Source organism: Bubalus bubalis, chromosome 17, assembly GCF_019923935.1.
Source record: "Bubalus bubalis isolate 160015118507 breed Murrah chromosome 17, NDDB_SH_1, whole genome shotgun sequence".
NCBI classification, from domain to species: Eukaryota; Metazoa; Chordata; class Mammalia; order Artiodactyla; family Bovidae; genus Bubalus; species Bubalus bubalis.
In genome coordinates this window covers 41,871,723-41,895,739 of record NC_059173.1, presented here as the reverse complement: position 1 = coordinate 41,895,739, position 24,017 = coordinate 41,871,723, and positions in this window count along the sequence as shown.

Here is a 24,017-nt window from a genome sequence, read left to right as displayed (position 1 = left end):
AGACTAGAGATCTCTTCAAGAAAATTTGAGATACCAAGGGAATATTTCATGCAAAGATGGGCACAGTAAGGGACAGAAATGTTATGAAACTAATAGAAGCAGAAGATATTAAGATGAGGTGGCAAGAATACACTGAATGAAGAACTATACAAAAAGATCTTCATGACCCAGATAACCATGATGGTGTGATCAGTAGACTAGATCTGGACATCCTGGACTGTGAAGTCAAGTGGGCCTTAGGAAGCATCACTACGAACAAAGCTAGTGAAGGTGATGGAATTCCAGTTGAATTATTTCAAATCCTAAAAGATGATGCTGTGAAAGTGCTGCACTCAATATGCCAACAAATTTGGAAAACTCAGCAGGGGCCACATGACTGGAAGTCAGTTTTCATTCCAATCCCAAAGAAAGGCAATGCCACAGAATACTCAAACTACTGCACAATTGTACTCATCTCACACGCTAGTTATATAATGCTCAAAATTCTCCAAGCCAGCCTTCAACAGTACGTGAACTGAGAACTTCCATATGTTCAAGCTGGATTTAGAAAAAGCAAAGGAACCAGAGATCAAATTGCCAACATCAATTGGATCATAGAAAAAACGAGAGAATTCCAGAAAAAAAACTTCTGCTTTATTGATGATGCCAAAGCGTTTATGTAGATCACAATAAACTGTGGAAAATTCTTCAAGAGATGGAATTCCAGAGAAATTCCATCTGAGAAACCTGTATGCAGGTCAAGAAGCAACAGTTAGAACCTGGCATAGGACAACAGACTGGTTCCAAATTGGGAAAGGAGTACATCAAGGCTGTATATTGTCACCCTGCTTGTTTAACTTATATGCAGAGTACATCATGAGAAATGCTGGACTGGGTGAAGCACAAGCTGGAATCAAGATTGTCCAGAGAAATATCAATAACCTCAGATGCACAGGTGACACCACCCTTATGGAGGAAAGTGAAGAAGAACCCAAGAACCTATTGATGAAAAAGGAGAGTGAAAAAGCTGTGTTAAAACTCAGCATTCCAAAAACAAAGGTCATGGCATCTGGTCCCATCACTTCATGGAAAATAGATTGGGAAAGAGTGGAAACAGTGGCAGACTATTTTCTTGGGCTCCAAAATCACTGCTGATGGTGACCACAGGCATGAAATTAAAAGAGGGTTGCTCCTTGGAAGAAAAGCTATGACCAACCTAGACAGCATATTAAAAAACAGAGACATTATTTTGCCAACAAAGTTCTGTCTAATCAGAGCATGGTTTTTCCAGTAGTCATGAGTGGATGTGAGAGTTGGACTATAAAGAAAGCTGAACGCCAAAGAATTGATGCTTTGAACTGTGGTGTTGGACAAAACTCTTGAGAGTCCCTTGGACTGCAAGGAGATCAAAGCAGTCAATCCTAAAGGAAATCAGTCCTAAATATTCATTGGAAGGACTGATGCTGAAGCTGAAACTCCAATACTTTGACCACCTGATACAAAGAACTGACTCATTGGAAAAGACCCTGATGCTGGGAAAGATTGAAGGCAGAAGGAGAAGGGGATGACAGAGGATGAGATGGTTGGATGGCATCGCTGACTTGGTGGACATGAGTTTGAGCAAACTCCAGGAGTTGGTGATGGACAGGGAAGCCTGGCATGCTGCAGTCCATGGGGTCTCAAAGAATCGGACATGACTGAGTGACTGAACTGAACTGAACTGACTCCAGGGCCTAGGAGTTCTGAGCTGGTGCTGTCCTGCTGGTGGGTGGTGTTGAGTCCTGACATGACTCGTTGTGGGTTCCAAGGGATCTTGTTGCTACTTATGGCCCACTAGTGGGCTTAGTGGAAGGAGCTGAAGCAGAATTCAGGTCTTTTCCTCCTTGTGGAGAACTTCTGCAATTTTGAAACATGCTGGGACATAGGACCCTTTGCTTCAGAGCAGCTGTGCTTGCACTTGGACAGACGTCTCCTTGTGCAACAAAATACAAAGAAACTATAAGCGACTAAAAATAACTGCATACATTTGCACTTATGGCAAATTCTGGATTCACTCAGTTCAATTCAGTCGCTCAGTCGTGTCCGACTCTTTGCAACCCCATGAATCGCAGCACGCCAGGCCTCCCTGTCCATCACCATCTCCCAGAGTTCACTCAGACTCACGTCCATTGAGTCGGTGATGCCATCCAGCCATCTCATCCTCTGTCTTCCCCTTTTCCTCCTGCCCCCAATCCCTCCCAGCCTCAGAGTCTTTTCCAATGAGTCAACTCTTCGCATGAGGTGGCCAAAGTACTGGAGTTTCAGCTTTAGCATCATTCCATTCTGGATTAAAGATACATAAAGACCATAAAAGGTGAACTGCAACTTCTAGGAGCAAATTAGTGTGTCGGAAGCAAAAGGTTACTAGGCATGTTCCCTGCACTCAGAACCACAATGGGGTGGCAAACCACGTAAGCCACATCTCAGGCCCAACCGCTAGACATATCTCTGCTCTCAACCCCATCCAACGGACTAGCTCATCTGCTCATTAGGGAGTGAGCTAACAAGGGAACCTGCTACTTGTTCTCGTAGAGCCCTTACTGCAGTAGAAGCCCCACTAAAAACCTTTCCTGAATTTCTTGTCTGGGCTCTAATCAATTTCCATTGATTAAGGAGGCCAAGAAGCCTGGCCGGTAACAAATTAATTGTTCTTCCATTTGTGGGTGACCTGTCTGGGGAACGGGTCTTGCTTGGTCCACATATCCACTCCCCCTACTCTTCTCATTGTGGATCCTTCTGTATATATTGAATTGTAGCAGGTCTTTTCTACTGGTCTTCAGGGTGTTCTCACCTACAGCTCCTCTGTAAATAGTTGTAATTTTGGTGTGCCAGGGAGAGGGCATGAACTCGGGGTCTTTCTATTCCACCAACTTGGCCACTCTTCCAAAGTTAGTTCTTTTTTTTTTTTTTTCATTAAAAAAAAATAATTTATAATCCATAAGCATATCTGCAGTGTCCCCTTACGTTACTCTTCATTCTAGAATTCTCTGTCTCCTTCAACTGCATCAACACCTCTTTTTCCTCTGTTGTTTAGTTCTCAGTTCCCCTCCCAAGACCCATTGTGCTTGTCAAATGATGTTTGCCCTTTACTTTATTCTTGTTTTTCCAATCCTCTCTCCCCAGCCCGAACCCTGTTCCCCCAATTGGCGTCGCAAGTTTACTATAGAGAGCAACTGTACTTCTGTGGGGTATGGGAATGAAGTTCTTTTTTTTTTTTTTTAATTTTATTTTATTTAGTTCTTAAATAACAACTCTGTTACAAACTTGTTTGGAAAATTGCTGACACATCTGCTTTTTAACGTAATTATGTCATTTTAGTATTAGGGCTTGTATACTCAAATTATATCTTTTTATCCTTAATTAATAGTCTCTTTGAAAAAAATATTATGTAGTTTATGTTGAATCTTCAGTGTTTTGAAATGGAATTAGAAAGTTTTTGTTTGTTTAAAAGACTCCACAACTGTTTAGAAAACTATGAGGCTACAGAAATTACAGAACACTGAAGTGTATTATGAAGACTGGAAAGACTGAGAGGTTAAAAAACTGAGGACGTGATGCAAGTGGTCTGAGATGAGAAATATTCACTCATTCGTATTATCCATGATGATCAGGGTATTAAAGCTGAAGTAAGGAGACATTCCAGGTTTTAAGAAATACATCTGCTAACTATTAAGGAAGGTAGAATTGAGAAATAGGCCACATTACATTGTTACCTATATAACTCTTATTCTAGATCACCATAGCTATGGCCTTGGCTGTGCTTCCAGAATCTACAAACAGGAATTAATGCTTTATTTTCATTAAAAAAAAAAAGAAGTAAACTTAAGTAGATGATATCTGCTAGAACACTTAACGTATGGGTTTGCTGCACAGATCTCTCTTTTGGCAGAAAGGAAACATTTCTAGAGGGAGCCAAGGCTTATGGAATCTGGTCACCATTGTTTTAGTCAATGTCAACAAGTCTGATTATTCAGTCTTATGAAACAAAATGCTTGATTTGTTGAATGTACAGTAGGTATGTGGAATTTTGTGAAATTTAAAAAATTGAGTCACTGACTACCATTCTTGTATTTTTATTAAAGAATTAATAAGCAAATTTTAATGAATGGTAATGAAAATGACTGAATAATTTAGAGGAAAAAGAAAACCAGTTATCACTTATTTGTTAAAATAGTTCCTGTGGGAAAACTTCCTAGAATGGTTATATAAATATATGTGTCTGAGTCAATCTAATTTTCTTAATTATTTTTTATATAATATTTTTATGATTCTGAACTTTTAGTTAGTCAATAGGTTTAGCTTTTTTCACGTGTATTTTGGTTATATTTTCCTTCTGGCTTCTCAGTAGTCTATGATTTTTAAAATAGTATGAATAGGAGTCTTTGACCAATACTTTTTCATGGTTATACCTGGTTCACATATTTTAATTCTGGAGAAGATTTCATTCTCAAACTTTTTTAGTGTCCTGAACTGAAATAGATTTAAAAAGTAATAAGTCATTCATTACATGACAGGTGATATGTCTTTTTTGTTACCATCCTGAATGGGGAAATAGCATGTCCTGTATTTTTAAAAACTGGTAATTCAACTGAGTGGACCCTTTTTCAAAACAATTTCTTTATCAAAATTTTATTCAAGATATATAGATGTTAAATAGGAAACAATGTTGTAATATAAAGGAACAGCTGGCATAGAGAGATATAAACTGATTTCTTTTTCCTGTCAAGATATATGAAATTCTATGTTTTTCCCTGTTTTGTAATCTTAGGTAGATTATATTTTGTCCAAAACAGACTAGTTATATATTGTCCTTTGGACAAACTCAATTATTATTTGCTTTTTGGAAAGGCTAATATACTGATAAGATTGAGGCACCACTGTCTCCTCACGTTTAAAATGTTTACTTTCTTATTAAAGAAACTGTCCAGTCTTAATTAAAAAAAAAATATTGACAAGTAAAATAGAAAAATATTTAAGTTTTAATTGTAGTTGAGACCAAGAGACCTAGTTTGATTCTTTTGGAATACTCAAAGTTTTTGAGACCCAGATCATTCTTTCTGTCATTTAAAATTTTAAATCTATATACATATAATCACTGCAACTTAATTACATCAAGTGAACTATGTTTCAATATGTATCATGGCAAAAAGTATATATGAATCCCTACATCTTAGCTATTTGTGATGTTTGAGTTATTTTATATCTTGCTCTGCATGTTTTTGTTCAGCACATTAATAGATAAAATTCGAATGCCTTGACCAAGAATCTGAACTTTTGAAGGTCAGACAGTTTAATGATAGAGGTAATATATTAGGAAATAAGAAGCTGTTTTCTGTGCTTAATGAAATGAATTTTAGAAATATCATGTACTTAACAATCACTTCTAGATAGGTTTTACAAAGATCAAAATTACCACAAATCACGACTTAACAATCAAACTGTTTTACAGCGCTGATAAAATTTAAGAAAATAGGAAGATAGTTTAGTATAGCATGGATATGAAACTCTGTATGTAAGTCTTTTGTTAAGAAACTATCTTATGTTTTCTGTGATAAATTTAAAATTCCTTAATCAGGTAAATAACTCAGATGAACTCAGTTTAATTACCTATTTCATATTTAGTGTGTATTTTAAAAGTTACTAGATGAAGAAGCTAAGATCCAGAGAGGCTCCATGGTTTCTTTTTTTGGGGGTGTAGGGGTAAAGATCATAATATTTGTTGTAGGACCAGAACCAAAGTGGAGCTTTGGGTATTCCAACTGCTGTGTTCTCACTTCAAACTAGACTATACTATTTTAATGTATATAAACTTTTTATCCCCTACCCCTAAAGATGCCTGTATTCCTTATCCTAGATACTTTTAAGTATGTTAGTTTACATGGCAAAGGGAAATTAAGGTTAAAGATGGAATTAAGGTTGTTCGTCAATTAAATTTCTGTCCAGGAGAATAATTGGATTACCTAGGTGAGCCCAATGTAATTGTGAGGTGGAGAGTAGCCCAAATTACCCAGGTGTTCCCAATGTAGTTAGGAGGCTCCTAAACTGTGGAAGAGAGAGGTGGAAGAGCAGAGTCAGAGTCATGGCCTGGGAGAAAGCTATAGTTAGCCTTTGCTGTCTTTGAATATGGACCAAGAGGGCTATGAGTCAAAGAATGCAAGCAAATTCTAGAAAGGTAAAAAGCCTAGATTCAGATTCTTCCCAGAGCCTCAGAAAGAATGCGACCTTTCAGAAACCTTGATTTTAGTTCAGTGAAGCCTATTTCCGATCCGTAACCTCCGGAAAGGTTAGTAAGATGCTAAGTCCTGTTTGTGCCTGCTAAATTTATAGTACCTTGTTACCGGAGTACTTAGAAACCAATAACGAGTTAGAAATGGAAATATGATGTAAATTGTAAATTGAATGATTTCTACACCTAAGGAATCTCGTTCAAGGAAAATTAAGAATAAAAAGGCTCTATGTGGATTCTTTCTCTATTTTAGGGTTCACAAATAAGTTTGTTTTCTTTCCCAGTTCTTTCAGCCTAGTGTGCATAATTCAGTGGGTAGATTTTTATCTACAGTTGGAGAATAACATACATTTATTTTGTTGTCTTTTTAAGGTTTCTTTTAGAACCTGTATAGCCTACTTTGTTTAAAAACAAGTTTTCTACTCTATCAATTCATGGTTGTGCCTTAAGAACTTTATTATTTATCTTTCAAAAAAACACAAAACAGCAAAATGGGAGTAATGCTACTCATATCATAGATAAGGTTAGGATTTTCTCTTTGAAGACTTAATGCGGTAGAAAAATTCATTTGTATTTTTAATTTTTACAATAGAGAGATGTAGTATATAAAAAAGTCCTGACACTTTGATCTTTTTCTTTGACAAACAGGTTTACTAAAACTACCTTGTTTTCTTTTTTCTTTATTTTTGTTCAGACACTTAAATTTGCTTTATTGGGGATTATTTGGGTTCACTGTTATTTTCATGACAGCTTAAGAACTGTAGCGTGACCTCCTGATTCACCTGCAGTTATAATAGCTTCCACCCTTTGTTTCCTGGGTCCCTCTTAGCAGTCATGGTGAAAGGAGTTTCATAAAGACTGGGCATATTTGACTTCTTGGAAAGATTCCTGGGAACATTGTCACATGAACTTTGCCAAAGTCTGTATCTGGTACGAAAGGCTTTTATTGAGATTCAAGCAGCAGGGTGGGTAATTTGGCACAGCTGGAAAACAGGCAAACTTCCCACAACAATATGTCCTCTAGTTGTTAGCCCTTCATAGTGGCTGGTTCGTTTTCTTGTAGGAGTTACACCAAATGGTGTCACTAAGGTAAGGATGTACCTCAGAGGTGCTTTGTAACTGTGATTTTTGTCTTTAATATAACATGATATACAACTTTTAAAATTGAAACTTAATTTTAGTCAAACTAGATCTTGCCTTCCTTTTATGTCTGTCATCAGGATTAGAAACCTTAAAAACTATAAAGACTCATTACTCTCATGTTAATTGATAGATTTCCAATTGATAGATTAAATTCCAGTGAGTTAATGCCTGGACTTATAACATTATTTATGAAACAAAAATACTAAATTTGTTAATTGCTAGGAAGATCTGCTGTAGAACATGTTAACAATAACTTTCTTTATTTGGATGGCTTTCATTGGTTATGCAAGGATATGCTGAACAATTTTATTCAATGCCGGTGTTGTATAATGAAGAATTTGGCTGATCTTTGTCTCTGGTTCCTGGAATTTCCCAAGCAATAGGAGTACCTTTGTTGTTAAGGTGGACACCTGGGACCACACCTGAGTTTTTGCTAACAAGATGACTCATCATGGGCCCTAGATAGTTTCATTGTGGGGGATGACCATGCTGAGAACACCATCCTGGTGACTAGATGAGTGACTTTGAACTACACAATATAGACCTGACATCCTGACCTTAGAAGGAAAGGGGAACTGGAGATAGAGTTCAGTTACACAGCCAATGATTCAATCAATCATGCCTCCATAATGAAATTCCAATAAAATTCTGGATGTCTGAAGCTTGGATGAGCTTACTTGTTGGTGATATCAGTGTGTCAAGAGGGTAATGTGTCCTGAGGATGCAGAAGCTTTGCATCTGGGACCCTCCCAGACCTCCCCTATGCATCTTTTCCTTTGGCTGGCTCTTATTTATATTTTTTAATAACAAAACTATAATCATGTGTTTTCCTGAGTACTGTGAGTCATCTCAGCCAAGTATTGAACCTGAGGGGGTAGTGGGAACCCCAGAACTTGTAGACAACTGGTCAGAAGTATTGGTAACCTGGGGACCCCAGAGATGGTAGCTATGTGTTAAATGGGGAGTCTTGTGAAGGACTGTGCCCTTAACTTGTGAAGTTTAAGTCAACTCCAGGTAATTTATGTCATAGTTGCATTATAGCCAATTAGAACATGATACCTAGAAATATGTATCAATTTATGTATATCTTCATCATAGAGTTAATTTTGCTGTTTAATTTAGAACTTTGATTTTTTTATTCTCATACATAATATACTGAACTAACAATGCTTTAAAATAATTTTCAATAGATTTTAAATAGTTGTTTTTTAGTGAAAAGCATGTGGGAAGGAATTCTCCTAGTCTTCTGATGAAACTAAAATTGTTTATTCTTTGATTATTCAAATGCTTGCTTCTATTCACAACCAAATTTGACAAAGAATGCTGAGATGGCTGCTTGATAATCCTGATAAGGTACTGATACACATAATGTTGCTAGGTTAAGGTATGCCATTTACCTAATCATATCCTAAATCATTTCTGTATCCTGGACTCAGATACTATTGGGATGACAGAATTGTTCTTTGATTATCATCCAAATACCTACTACCATTCATTATAATTGTTAGAATTAAACACTAAAAATTTGCTTGATATTCTTTTACATTGACACAAAATGGTCATGATACAGATACTAATATTACCTTTATTATTGATGAGGAAATTGAGGCATAAAAAGTTTATGTAAATTATGAAGGTTACAGAAGTAGTGGGTGGCAGAGCCAGTAATCAATCCCAGTCCACCTTGCCGTGTCCTTGACGACTGAACATTTCATTGGCCAGTCGTGTTTACATCCTACTTTTATAAGGTGATGATAATTTTCAGACTCTGTTGCAATTAAAATGTAATTGGATACATTGGATTCAGTGTCAATGATTCATTTTCAGTTCATAGAGCATCTGTCATGTGTCACATACTGGGCAGGTACTGGGGATACAGCTCAAAATTAACAGAATTATTTTACTTTATTTCAGGGCAGACTGTGTGCATCAGATATTCCTGTCAGACCTAACCTTTCCCACACACTCACTCATTGAGAAAATTCTAGACTTGGTTATCTTTGTACCTTTTGTGTCTGTGGCAAAAAGCCAGGAAGAGATAAAAGGAGGTAAGAGAAGCAAAATCAATTCAGACTAGAAAAAATAAAATAGAAGAACTGCATAAAACTGATAACTTTATTTGTTCACATTTTCACATCCTAATTTTTAGTCCTTTGCAGTTAGACAAATCAATCAATTTAAATTTCAGTGGGATTTCACAGTTCTGAGGTTGTGTTTCCAGAACATTCTCATATTTGAGATTCCTTTGACCTTGCATATTTCTTTATTTCTATTCATTTTTTCCTTCTCTTGACCACTTGAGCTCATTGAGGCCCCAAATTCTGGCTCTCCCACTACCCCAAATTCCATAATCAATTACTTTTGACTTTCCTTCTCTCCCTCTCTCTCTGTGTCACACAAACACACACAGACAATTAAGGAAAAGCTGATTTTTCACATAGGATAAAATATAAAACTGCTTCAAACATAAACTGTTTTTGAGCCTCCACAGGGGCTTAGTGTCAAACTTAAGTCACAAGAAGACTTGAACATAAAAATCTATAAAATATTTAGCTAAATCATATTATAGATTAATATTTGATACAACATAATGTATGTTCTTAAATTTTGTGCCTTCATGAAATTGGAGGTTCTTTTTAATCTAAATGTAGTACTATGTATGTTATAGTAATTACTTCACTGTATATTATATATATTTCGTCAATGGGCATATTATATTTTAAATCATTTAGAATTTGTGCAGTTGCTCTGTGTTGGCATAGAGAAATTGGTCCATCAAAGTGGGGATTCAAAAAAAGTAATTTTATGCCATTTGTTTCAAGAAATTGTTAAGATACTTTGAAATTATTTACCTGAGATCTTTACAGGGTAACTGAAGTGGGTAAGTGGGATAGCTACATGAATTACTTCAGAAAAGTTTATTTTAATCAACTGTATATATTTTTATTTGATTTTATAACTATTTGGCCTAATAATTTGGGTAATATTTAAAATTTTTAGTAGTCCTACACACATAAGCATGCCAACATACTTTTTATAACATTTTTTTTATATCGTGAATTTCCATTTAAGGATTATTATTAAAATAAATGAAAATAATATTATTTAAAAGTAAAGCTAAAAGGCAAATATAAAGTACTTCAAGAATATTTAACAAAATTAATTTTACCTCAACGCCAAAAGATAAATCTGTTGTGCTCTAATAATAGTTCATTTAAACTTCCTTTTCTAAGTGTTTATTTACAAAAAAAAGTTTAGGAGAGGATTAAAAGAAGATGTATCAGTTGTTTCAATTCCCTTCAATCTTCCTCTCAGGTCAATAAAATATAGGTAGGTATATGTGCTGGGGGAGGCCTGCCGGGCAGGTTGATGGAACTTGAAAGCTTTGCTCACAACCGAGTATCTGTGAAGAAACACATTGGGTAGGGAACTTTTGGGCAATGTACTATCTAAATGCTTAGTACTAAATATTAAGTAATATACTATCTAAATGGCAATTAGAAAAGTGTTCACTATTCATTTTTTCATTATATTATATGTTTATACATTGTTTACTTTTGCCTTGATGCATTATATCACATAATTTAAGAAAGAAAGCAAAAGCATAATTTTAATGAGGGAATAAAACAAAAGGTAGACAAATAATAGCTGCTCATGGTGTTTGGTGAAAACATCATAAACATAGCAATTTGTTTTTATGTGTTCAAGGCAATTTTAGGCAGTGGTTTCCAAAATTAGATAAAACTATATACAAATTTATATGAAAGAATAAATGTCCTGGAACAATCAAGAAAGGTATTAAAAGTATATTAAGTGGATATTTGCTTTGCCTGATACTGAAACTTAATAGTATATCATTGTAATCAAAATGGCATGGCATTGGCACAAGAGTAGAAAAGCAGATTAGTTTAACACAGTAGGAATTCAGACATAAAATCAAGGCATAAGAGACTTAAAATAACAAACAGATAAAATGATAGTATATTTTAGTGGAAAAATAAGTTATTTAATTAGAGATGCTTGTTTCTCTCTCTGGCAAAGACTTTAACAAAGCTGAGGTTTCAGAAGATCAAAGGTAAAAACCTAATAGTAAAATAGTAAACTGTTAGCCCAATATAGAAAAAGTCTTTCAAAAGAAGAGAGAAAAATAAGAAAAGATAAATATATTTGAAAATTGAAGAATGAAAAATTTGAGTTTTAAGATTATACCAAAGTCAAAAGGAAGACTATTGACTAGGAAAAATTACATTGTCTATGACAGTTTGGTCAGTATTTCCAATATGCCAATGACTTGTAAATTAAAAAGATAAAAATCATAGTTGAAAAAAATGAGTATAGAAAATGTCTATGCAGGGAATTCTATCTGCATGGAATTATCCCCAAGTTATTCATCATATTGGAACTCACATCACTATTTATGGTGTTGAATTTATTGATAGCACATTTGCACATAAATTTGCTTATGATTTAGCCTTTATTTAAGTATATTCAACATATAATTTAATATTGGCTTCAGGTGTACAACATGATGATTCTATATTCATTTATATTGTGAAATCACCACCATAGGAAGTCTTGTATACTACCTGTCACCATTATATAGTTAGAAAACTTTTTTTCTTTTCTTTTCCTCTTGTCATGAGGACTTTTATTCTCCCAACAATTTTCAAATAGGTTATACGTATTGTGAAGTATAGTCACCAATTTGTGTACTACATCCTTATAAATTATTTATTTTATAACTGGAAGTTTGTATGTTTTGATCTCTTATACTCATTTCACCCAACCCCTAACTTTTCCTTAGCACTAGCAATAACAATTCTGTTCTCTGTATCTATGAGCTTGGTTTTTTATTCCTTTCTTTCTTTTGCTTTTTTAAGATGTCACATATAGAATATTTGTATGTCTCTTTCTGACCTTTTTCACATACCATAATGCCCTCCAGATCCAATCATGTTTTTGTAAATGGCAGGATTGCATTCATTTTTAATGGCTGAAAAGTATTTCATTATATGTATTTGCAGATTTCCCCAATGTGACAGCAGATTTTTCCTGTTAAATACCTCATAAGCAGAAATGGCAAAAGGTGAAGCGGTTACCTTTTTGCATAAAATTGAATATACTCTTTGGATATTTTCCATATAACAAAAACAAGTATTAATGTATGTCTTTTGTGAAAGTGAAGCTGTGAAAGCAAACTTTCTAAAAGTGAGGGTTACCTGGATCACATTGCCTTTATTCATTCATTCATCAATGAGTGGGTAAGCTGTTTTCCATATTTTGGCTATTGTCAGTTCAGTTGCTAGGTTGTGTCCAACTCTTTGCGACCCCATGGACTGCGGCACGGCAGGCTTCCCTGTCCATCATCAACTCTTGGAGCTTGCTCAAACTCATGTCCATCGAGTCGGTGATGCCATCCAACCATCTTGTCCTCTGTCGTCCCCTTCTCCTCCTGCCTTCAATCTTTCCCAGCATCAGGGTCTTTCCCAGTGAGTCAGTTCTTCTCATTAGGTGACCAAAGTATTGGAGTTTCAGCTTCAGCATCAGTCCTTCCAATGAATATTCAGGAATGATTTCCTTTAGGATGGACAGCTTTGATCTCCTTGCAGTCCAAGGGACTCTCAAGAGTCTTCTCCAACACCACAGTTCAAAAGCATCAGTTCTTTGGTGCTCAGCTTTCTTTATAGTCCAACTCGCACATGCATTCATGACTACTGGAAAAACCATCTCTTTGACTAGATGATGGACTTTAGTCAGCAAGATAAGTTTCTACTTTTTAATATGTTGTCTAGGTTGGCCTAGATCTGTTAGACAGAGTGCCTGAAGAACTACAGACAGAGGTTCGTGATATTGTACTGTAGGGAGTGATCATCCCCAATAAAAAGAAATACAAAAAGGCAAAATGGCTGTCTAAGGAGGCCTTACAAATAGCTGAGAAAAGAAGAGAAGTGAAAGGCAAAGGAGAAAAGGAAAGATATAAGCATCTGAATGCAGAATTCCAAAGACTAGCAAGGAAAGATAAGAAAGCCTTCTTCAGTGATCAATGCAAAGAAATGGAGGAAAACAATAGAATGGAAAAGACTAGAGATCTCTTCAAGAAAATTCGAGATACCAAGGGAACATTTTGTGCAAAGATGGGCACAATAAAGGACAGAAATGGTATGGACCTAACAGAAGCAAAAGATATTAAGAAAAGGTGGCAAGAATACACAGAAGTATACAAAAAAGATTGTCATGACCCAGATAACCACGATGGTGTGATCAGTAGACTAGATCTGGACATCCTGGAATGTGAAGTCAAGTGGGCCTTAGGAAGCATCACTATGAACAAAGGTAGTGGAGGTGCTGGAATTCCAGTTGAGCTATTTCCAATCCTAAAAGATGATGCTGTGAGGTGCTGCACTCAACATGCCAGCAAATTTGGAAAATGCAGCAGTGGCCACAGGACTGGAAAAGGTCAGTTTTCATTCCAATCCCAAAGAAAGGCAATGCCAAAGAATGTTCAAACTACCACACAATAGCACTCATCTCACACACCAGCAAAATAATGCTCAAAATTCTCTAAGCCAGTCTTCAACAGTACGTGAACCGAGAATTTCCAAATATTCAAGCTGGATAAAGAAAGGCATAGGAACCGGAGATCAAAGTGCCAACATTGACTGGACCATAGAAAAAGCAAGAGGATTGGTGTTTATCCTTCTTTGAATGTTTGAGAAATCACCAGTGAAACTATATGGCTTGGAATTTTGTGTATTGGGAAGTTTTAGATTACTTATACAATCTCTTTTACTAGTGATTGGCTTATTTGGATTTTCTATTTTTCATGATTCATTCATAGTGGGTTGTATATTTCTATGAATTTATTCATTTCTTCTAGGCTGCCTGTATTATTGAATTGTTTATAGTAATCTCTTCTGATATTTTGTACTTCTATGGTATCATTTTTAATATCTGCTTCACTTTTTATTTTGTTTATTTGAGCCCTCTCTTTCTCTTTGTCAGTTCAGCTAAATGTTTATCTCTTTGCTTATCTTTTCAAAGAGGTAGCTCTTACTTTCACTGATCTTCTCCATATCCATTTTAATCTTTGTTATTTACTTATGCTCTCTCCAATCTTTTTTATTTCCTGTCTTCTACTAACCTTTGGATTTTGTTTGTTCTTCTTTTTCTAGTTATTTGAGGTAAAATATTATATTGTTTACTTGAGACTTTTCTTGTTTCTTGAGGAAGGAATGTATGCAATTCTATGTATTTCCCTCTTAGAAGTACTCTTGTTGTATCATATAGATTTTGGTATATTATATTTGCATTTACTTTTGTTTGAAGATATCTTTTGATTTCTTCTCTGGTTTCTTCCGTGATTAATTTATTTTTCAGTAGCATGTTGTTTAATCTCCATATATGTGTGAATTTCCAGTTGTGAGTGATTTCTAGCCTTAAATCTTTGTGGTTGGAAAAGATGCTTGATATGATTTCAATTTTAGATTTATTGAAACTTATTTTTTTGCTTAACACATGATCAATCTGCATATAATATGCAGAGTACATCATGAGAAATTCTCGATTGGATGAAGCACAAGCTAGAATCAAGATTGCCAGGAGAAATAACAATAACCTCAGACATGCAGGTGACACCACCCTTATGGCAGAAAGCGAAGAAGAACTAAAGAGCCTCTTGATGAAAGTGAAAGAGGAGAGTGAGAAAGCTGGCTTAAATCTCAATACTCAGAAAACCAAGATCATGGCATCCAGTCCCATCACTTCATGGCAAGTAGATGGCAAAACAATGGAAACAGTGAGAGACTTTATTTTTCTGGGCTCCAAAATCACTGCAGATGGTGACTGCAGCCATGAAATTAAAAGATACTTGCCCCTTGGAAAAAAAACTATGACCAAGCTAGACAGCATATTAAAAAGCAGAGATGTTACTTTGCCAACAAAGGTCCATCTAGTCAAAGCTATGGTTTTTCCAGTGGTCATGTATGGATTGTGAGAGTTGGACTATAAAGAAAACTGAGCGCCAAAGAATTGACACTTTTGAACTGTGGTCCTGGAGAAGACTCTTGAGAGTCCCTTGGATTGCAAGGATGAAATGGTTGGATGGCATCACTGACTCTACAGACATGAGTTTGAGTAAGCTCCAAGAGTTGGTGATGAACAGGGAAGCCTGGCATGCTGCAGTCCATGGGGTCACAAAGAGTCAGACATGACTGAGTAACTGAACTGAACTGATGATTGATCTAAGAGAGTATTCCATGTTCACTTGAGGAAAATGTGTATTCTGTTGCTTTTGGATGGAATCTGAATCAATGGAAGTCGCTCAGTCATGTCCGACTCTTTGTGACCCCACAGACTGTACAGTCCATGGAATTCTCCAGGCCAGAGTACTGGAGTGGGTAGCCTTTCCCTTCTCCAGGGGATCTTCCAACCCAGGGATTGAACCCAAGTCTCCTACATTGCAGGCAGATTCTTTACCAGCTGAGCCATAAGCAAAGCCTAAGAATACTGGAGTGAGTAGCCTATTCGTTCTCCAGCAGATCTTCCTGCCCCAGGAATTGAACCGGGGTCACCTGCATTGCAGGCGGTTTCTTTACCAACTGAGCTATGGATGGAATTCTCTGTATATATTAAGACTGTTCTGCTGTGCTTAGTCGCTCAGTTGTGTCTGACTCATCATGACCCGATAGACTGTAGCCTGCCAGGCTTCTCTGTCCATGGGATTTCTCCAGGTGAGAATACTGAAGTAGGTTTCCATGCCCTTCTCCAGGAGTCTTCCCAATCCAGGGATCGAGCACAGGTCTCCTGCATTGCAGGTGGATTCTTTACCATCTGAGCCACCAGGGAAGCCCATTAAGACTGGTAGATCTAACATATTGTTTCCTTAGTGATTTTCTCTCGAAAAATTTTTGTTGTTAGTGGGTGTTAATGTTCCCTATTACTACATTGTCGTCTCTTTCTCTATTTAGGTTGTTTGATATTTCCTTTATATATTTAGGTACTCCTGTATTGGCAGTATACATATTTACAAGTGTCATATCCTTTTGTTGGATTGACCTCTTGATCATCATATAATGCCCTTCTTTGTATTTTATTATTCTTTTTGTTTTAACCTCTATTTCATCTGATATAATTACAGTTACGGTAGCTGCTTTCTTTTAGTTTTCATTTGTGTGAAACATCTTTTTCCATTCTTTTACTTTCAGTTTATGTGTGTCCTTACATCTGCAGTGAATTTCTTGTAGGAAGTTTATAGATGTTTTGTGTTTATTCATTTTTATATTCAATGTATTTTTCTTGGAGAATTTAGTCCATTTAAATGTAATTATTGACACACTTGCCATTTAAAAAATGTTTTCTGGCTGTTTTTTAGTTGCTCTCTGTTCCTTTATCGTTCTCTTGCTCTGTTCCTTTGCAGTTTTATTACTTTTATAGGTAGTATGCTTAGATTCATTTCTCATTATCTTTTATGTGTCTACTATAGGCTTTTACTTTGTGGTTACCATGAGTTTTACATAGCATAACCTATATTTATACAACCATGTATTTTAAACTAGTAACAACTTACAATTGACACATTCTAAAATACTGCAGTTTTACTTTTCACCTCCAATTCAGATTTTGATGTTACATTTTACATTTTTTGTCTGCTGTGTCCCTTATTATAGTTTTACATACTTATAGTACTTTTGGCTTTTAATCTTCATACTTCAAAGTTTTATAAATCATTAATCTTCTACCTCTTCTATATATTTATCTTTACCAGTGAGATTTATACTTTCACAATTATTACTAATTAGTGCCCCTTTCAGTTTAAAAATATCCTTTAACAGTTTATTGTAAGGCTAATTTATCAGTGATAATTCCTTTAGCTTTTGCATGTCTGGAAAATTATTTCTCCTTCAGTTTAATGGTAATGTATTCTGTGTTAGGTAGAGTATTACTGATTGAAAGATTTTTATTTCAGGACTTGAAATATATCACACCACTCTCTTCTGACCTACAAATTTTGTGATGAAAAATCTGTATTCTTATGGAAGTTCCCTTGTGTGTGTAATAAGTTGTTTTTCTCTTGCTGCTTTTAAGATTCACTCTTTTAGGTCCTGACATTTTAATTATAATGTCTTGGTGTGGATCTCTTTGGCTTACTTAATTATTCAGTCTTTGAGCTTCCTAGATCTGGATATCTGTTTCTTTCCCCAGCCTAGGGAAAATTCAGCCACTATTTTTTGAATAAAATTTCTCTTTCTTCTTCTGTTAGGAGTCCTATAATGCAAGTATTAGTCTGATTGATGTTGTCCTATACCCTTAAACTATCTTGACTTTTCAGATTTCTTTTTGCTGCTCTGATTGGGTGAATTTCAGTGCTAATGGACCTGAACACAAAAAGTGGCCTCTTTATCAGAAAGACTGGGGATGTGCTTCATTCTGCTAACTGTGCAGTGCAGTGGGCATGGTAGTCTACCAAGAACTCTACAAATGTTACAGTTAATGAGACTTAAGAATGCAAACCCTCCGGGCCTCCAGAGCTTTATGAGGTCAGTTACTCAAGGTGGGCGGGGTGGAGGGCTTGAGTTATAGTTGAGAAAACTGAGGTCAGTTCAGTTCAGTTCAGCCACTCAGTCGTGTCCAACTCTTTGCGACCCCATGAATCACAGCACGCCAGGCCTCCCTGTCTATCACCAACTCCCGGAGTTCACTCAGACTCATATCCATCAAGTCAGTGATGCCATTGAGCCACCTCATCCTCTGTCAGCCCCTTCTCCTCCTGCCCCCAATCCCTCCCAGCATCAGAGTCTTTTCCAATGAGTCAACTCTTCGCATGAGGTGGCCAAAGTACTGGAGTTTCAGCTTTAGCATCATTCCTTCCAAAGAAATCCCAGGGCTGATCTCCTTCAGAATGGACTGGTTGGATCTCCTTGCTGTCCAAGGGACTCTCAAGAGTCTTCTCCAATGCTACAGTTCAAAAGCATCAATTCTTTGGCACTCAGCTTTCTTCACAGTCCAACTCTCACATCCATTCATGACCACTGGAAAAAAAATAGCCTTGAATAGATGGACCTTTGTTGGCAAAGTAATGTCTCTGCTTTTCAGTATGCTATCTAGGTTGGTCATAACTTTTCTTCCAAGGAAAAAACTGAGGTAGACATGTACAAAAACTTCCCTGCAGGAGATTCTATTTCTGTGGAGTGTGACTGAAGCAGAGTGCAGAAATGCAGAAATGGCAGCACACCCTAAGGAAAAAAGGAGAAAAGAAAAAAAAAAAAAAGTAATGCTGTCCACTGGCTTTAGCAAGGCTACAGATGGTGCTGCTGGCTGGGGATTTAAGGTGCCATGAGAAAAATAAATAAATAAATAAATGTGCCTGCTGTCCACTGGCTTTAACAAGTAGAGGACAGTGTGAACATGGCCTCTGCCAGTGCCTCACTCCCTGGAGAGTATCCCAGCAGGTCTGTGCCCTGCAGGTGGACACTGTCAGCTTAGCAAATGAATCTGTGCCTCAGCTGGTAAAGAACTTACCTTCCAATGCAGGAGATGTGAAAGATACAGGTTCTATCACTGGGTTGAGAAGATCCCTTGGAGCAGGAAACAGCAAACCCATTCCAGTATTCTTGCTTGGAAAATCCAATGGACAGAGGAGCCTGGTGGGCTACAGTCCATGGGGTCTCAAAGAGTCAGACACAACTGAGCACGCACACATACTGCTGAGCATTTTTAAAACTGCTGTCTTTGCACCAAGCCATGGGGTGAGTAGGTCTGCTTACAAACCCTTTAAAAGCAGATTCTCAGTTTGCTATAACCCTTTGAGCACCATTGGTTTTCAGACCAAGATGTTTTGAGGCCTCATCTATCACATGCTGGTCTGAAGAGTTAGAATACTTGATGTGGAGATGAACCCTTTGCTTCTCAGAGAGAGGGTCTGGATTTGTGGGTCTCCTCTTGATTGTGGGATGCTGTGCCAAGCATGGGGATTATGGCAAGACTGCATCTAAGAGTCTCTTACCCAGGTCAGCATGGCTTTTTTCTCATTTGATGTAAAGGAGCTGTTCAACTAGTTTTCTGGTATTTTCAGAGAGAACTATTCCATATGTAGCTGGGAGAGCAGGTGAATTCAGGGTTTCCTACATTGTTATCTTGGGCCATATCTCTCTATTTATCCACTATTTAAAAATATCAAATATGGAGAAGTGTTGATAACATTCAGTTAAATATTGACAATGGATTTAATAACTTTTCCTGTAACTGAACTGTTACAAACACACTTACCATGCCAATACACATTTTCCTAATAAAGTAATGGAGTAGTGAAGAGTAAATCAGTGCTTTAGAAGGAATCATGGTAATAAAATTGAAAGATATATAAGATGTTTCATTCATCAGAGGGTTAAAGGTTTTACTTGGTGTGTTCAAACATCTTCTAAAGGATCTTCAGAAGGGTAAACATTGTGTTTCATATAAAATTGCAAAATGCTATAATTGATATAGCACAAGGGACAAAAATAACTTTTCTATTGAATATGTGTGTGCCCTTGCTTCAGTCATGTCTGACTCTTTGCAACCCTATGGACCTTTGCCCGCCAGACTCCTCTGTTTATGGGATTCTCCAGGCAAGAATAGTGGAGTGGGTTGCCATGTCCTCCTCCAGTGGAATCTTCCTGACCCAGGGATCGAACCCGCATCTCTTTTGTCTCCTGCATTGGCAGGCGGTTTCCTTACCAGTAGTACTACCTGGGAAGCCCTTTCTATGATTGAGAGAGATCCAAATATAATAATCTTAGTTATTTCATTTATGAGTGGTATTTAAGTAATATTGTCAGGATGGTGAAAAACATTGAAATATTTTTATATAATGAACAGCAGTCAAGGGAATTTTCATCCTAGTAATGAAGTTTTATTGGTGGCATATGAAATGTTTGTATGAACATTTCATTTCAAGCAATGAAATAGTCAGAGTAAATGTGTCAGAATTATACATGATGGCAGTAAAATGTTATTAATATATAAAACATTTGAAGGTAATTCACATAAAAAATGTCCAATGTAATCTAATCTCATTGCTTATACCAGAGGTGTAGCACAAGGTATACTTGCTTACTATGTATGTTTTCAGTCAGTTTTAGGAATTCATTGCCTTATACTTTGACACCTCTTGATCTCCAAAACCTAAGTGAAAGATTCAACAAATTAATGAATATCATTTCGAGTTATATTAAAACATGGTTAACCATTTGATTAATATTATACAGCAGTCTCAATCTGTGCATGGTAGATGGCTCTCCAAAGTAAATTGTTTAAAATTTTAAAAATTTGAGAGGAGGAGATCAAGGTGGCAGTTTAAGAAGGTACTGAGCTCACCTACCCCTACAAACACATAAAAAATAAATCAACATGTGGAGCATTTCTCACTAGAAACAAATTGGAGACTGGTGGAAAGTCTTCCGCAATGAAGGCTGCGAAGAAAGATCCACACTGAGTCGGGTAGGAAGGGAAGAGAGGTGATGAGATTGGGATACATTCCCCATGGAGGGTCCACAGAAGAAGAAGGGAATATGATGGCTTGGATAGCCTCCCTGGAGAGTGATGCATTTAGAGCACATGCTGGGCACCCCAGCCCTGGGATCTGACACTGAGAAGAACCTTTCCACTGGATTGAAAACCAGTGGGACTTAAAGACTGCTGTAAGAAACTGAAAAATTCACAAAGAGTGCACATGGCTTGCTTGCTGTTTGATGTAAAGTGGAGGAACTGGATTGAAACTGCCTAGGGCTCTGTCTGATTCTCTGTGACTGTCTCAGTGTGTTTGTCCAGAGCTCACCATGCATCTGATCTTATCCCCTGCAATTCTGGTGCAGCTCCCCATGAGGGGGAAAAACACAATAAGAAGTAAGAATTTATAGAAAAGGAAAAATCCTACTAGTGAAATCAAACATAAAATAATAGCTGTTTTTCAACCACTTAAAAAATAAGCTAGTAAGAACATTAAAAGACAGAAGTTGTAGAATCACCTATGACCACAATGAACAGTTAATATTGTAAAGTAATTAACTTCCAATTAAAATAAATAAATTAATTTAAAAAGAGAGATAACATATGAAAATGTATAGGATGGCATCAAAAATGCAAAATGTGGGGTAGGGGAGTAAATAATTTTAGAAGTCTTAGCCATACTATCAGAGAAATAAATGAAAGGGAATCCAAATTGGAAAAGAAGAAATAAAACTGTCACTGTTTGAAGATGACATGTTACAACATGTAGAAAATCCTAAAGTTACTACCAGAAAATTGTTGGAGTTCATCAATGAGTTTGGCAAAGTTGTAGGATACAAAATTAATACCCAGAAATCTCTTGCATTCCTATACACTAACAATGGAAGATCATAAAGATAGTAAGGAAACAGTTCAGTTTACCATTGACTGTATCAAAAATAATGAAATACCTAGGAATATACCTACCTAAGGAGACAAAAGTCCTGTACTCAGAAAACTGTAAGACACTGATGAAAAAAATAAAAGATGACACAAATAGTTGAAAAAATATACCATGTTCTTGGGTTGGAAGAATCAGTAGTATGAAAGTGACTGTACTACCTAAGGCAACCTAAAGATTCAGTGCAATCCCTATCAAATTACCTAGTGCATTTTTCACAGAATTAGAACAAAAAGTTTACATTTTGTATGGAAACAGAAAAGACTTCACATAGCAGACACAATCTTGAGAAAGAAGAATGGATCAGGAGGAATCAGACTCCCTGACTCCAGACATCAGATGATTACAGTCATCAAAACCGTATGGTAATGGCACACAGAAATACAGATCAATGGAACAGGATGGAAAGTTCAGAGATAAACCCAAGCACCTATGGCCACCTAAGCTATGACAAAGGAGGCAAGGATGTACAATGGAGAAAAGACAGTCCCTTCAGTAAGTGGTGTTGGGAAAACTGGACAGCTATTGTAAAAGAATGAAATAACTTCATATATATATATATATATATATATATATATATATATATATATATATAATATGTATATATAAAATATCATAGATGAAAAATAAACTCAAAAAGACCTAAATGTAAGGCCAGACACTATGAAAGTCTTAAAGGATAACATAGGCAGAATACCCTTTGACATAAGTTGCAGCAAGATCCTCTTTGACTCAACTCCTAAAGTAATGGAAGTAAAAACAAAAATAAACAAATGGAACCTAATTAAAACGAAAAGCTTTGGTGCAACAATGGAAACCATAAAGAACACAAAAAGACAGTGCTCAGAAAGGCAGAAAATAACTGCAAATGAAGCAACTGACAAAGGATTTATCTCCAAAATATACAAAAAGCGCATGTAGTTCAATATCAGAAAAACAAACAACTCAGTCAAAAACTGGACAGAAGACCTAAATAGACTTTTCTCCAAGAAGACATATACATGACCCACAAAACATGATGGGATGTTCAACATCGCTCATTATTAGAGAAATGAAAATCAAAACTATGATGAATTATCGCCTCACACCAGTCAGAATGGCCATTATCAAAAAATCTACAAACAAAATGGTGGAGAGGATGTGAAGAAAAAGAAACCCTCTTGCATTGTTGGTGGGAATGTAAATAGATAGAACCACCATTGAGAAACTATGGAGGTTTCTTAAGAAGCTAGTGATAAAACTACATATGACCCAGCAATTCCACTATTGGGCATATATACTGAGAAAACCATAATTCAAAAAGGTACATGTACCCCAATATTCATAGCAGTACTATTTACATAGTAAGGACATGAAAGCAACCTAAATGTCCATCAACAGATGAATGAATAAAGAAGCTGTGATACATATACACAATGGAATATTACTCAGCCATAAAAAGGGATGCATTTGAATCAGTTCTAATGAGGTGGATGAATTGAGCCTATTATACAGAGTGAAGTAAGTCAGAAAGAGAAAACCAAACATCGTTACATCTATGTGTTAATCTATGTGTGGAATCTAGAAGGATGGTACTCATGAACCTATTTTCAGGCTAGGAATAGAGACACAGACATAGAGAATTGACTTGTGGACTCAGAGGAGATGGAGAGGGTTGGATGAACTGAGAGAGTACTATTGACATATATGCATTACCATGTGTAAAATAGTATGTGGAGAAATGTCTGTTTAGTTCTTAGGCCCATTTTTTGATTGAGCTGTTTATTTTTCTGGTATTGAGCTGCATGAGCTGTTTGTATATTTTTGAGCTTAATTCTTTGTCAGTTCCTTCATTTGCTATTATTCATTTGCTCCTACTCTGAATGCTGTCTTTTCGCATTGCTTATAGTTTCCTCCATTGTGCAAGCCTTTTAAGTTTAATTAGGCCCCATTTGTTTATTTTTGCTTTTATTTCTATTACTCTGGAAGTGGGTCATAGAGGATCTTGCTGTGATCTATGTCAGAAAGTGTTCTGCCTATATTTTCCTCTTGGAGTTTTATAGTTTCTGGTCTTACATTTAGATCTTTAATACATTTTCATTTTCTTTTTGTGTATAGTGTTAGAAAGTATTCTAGTTTCATTCTTTTACATGTGGTTGACCAGTTTTCCCAGCACCACTTGTTAAAGAGGTTGTCTTTTCTCCATTGTATATTTTTGCCTCCTTT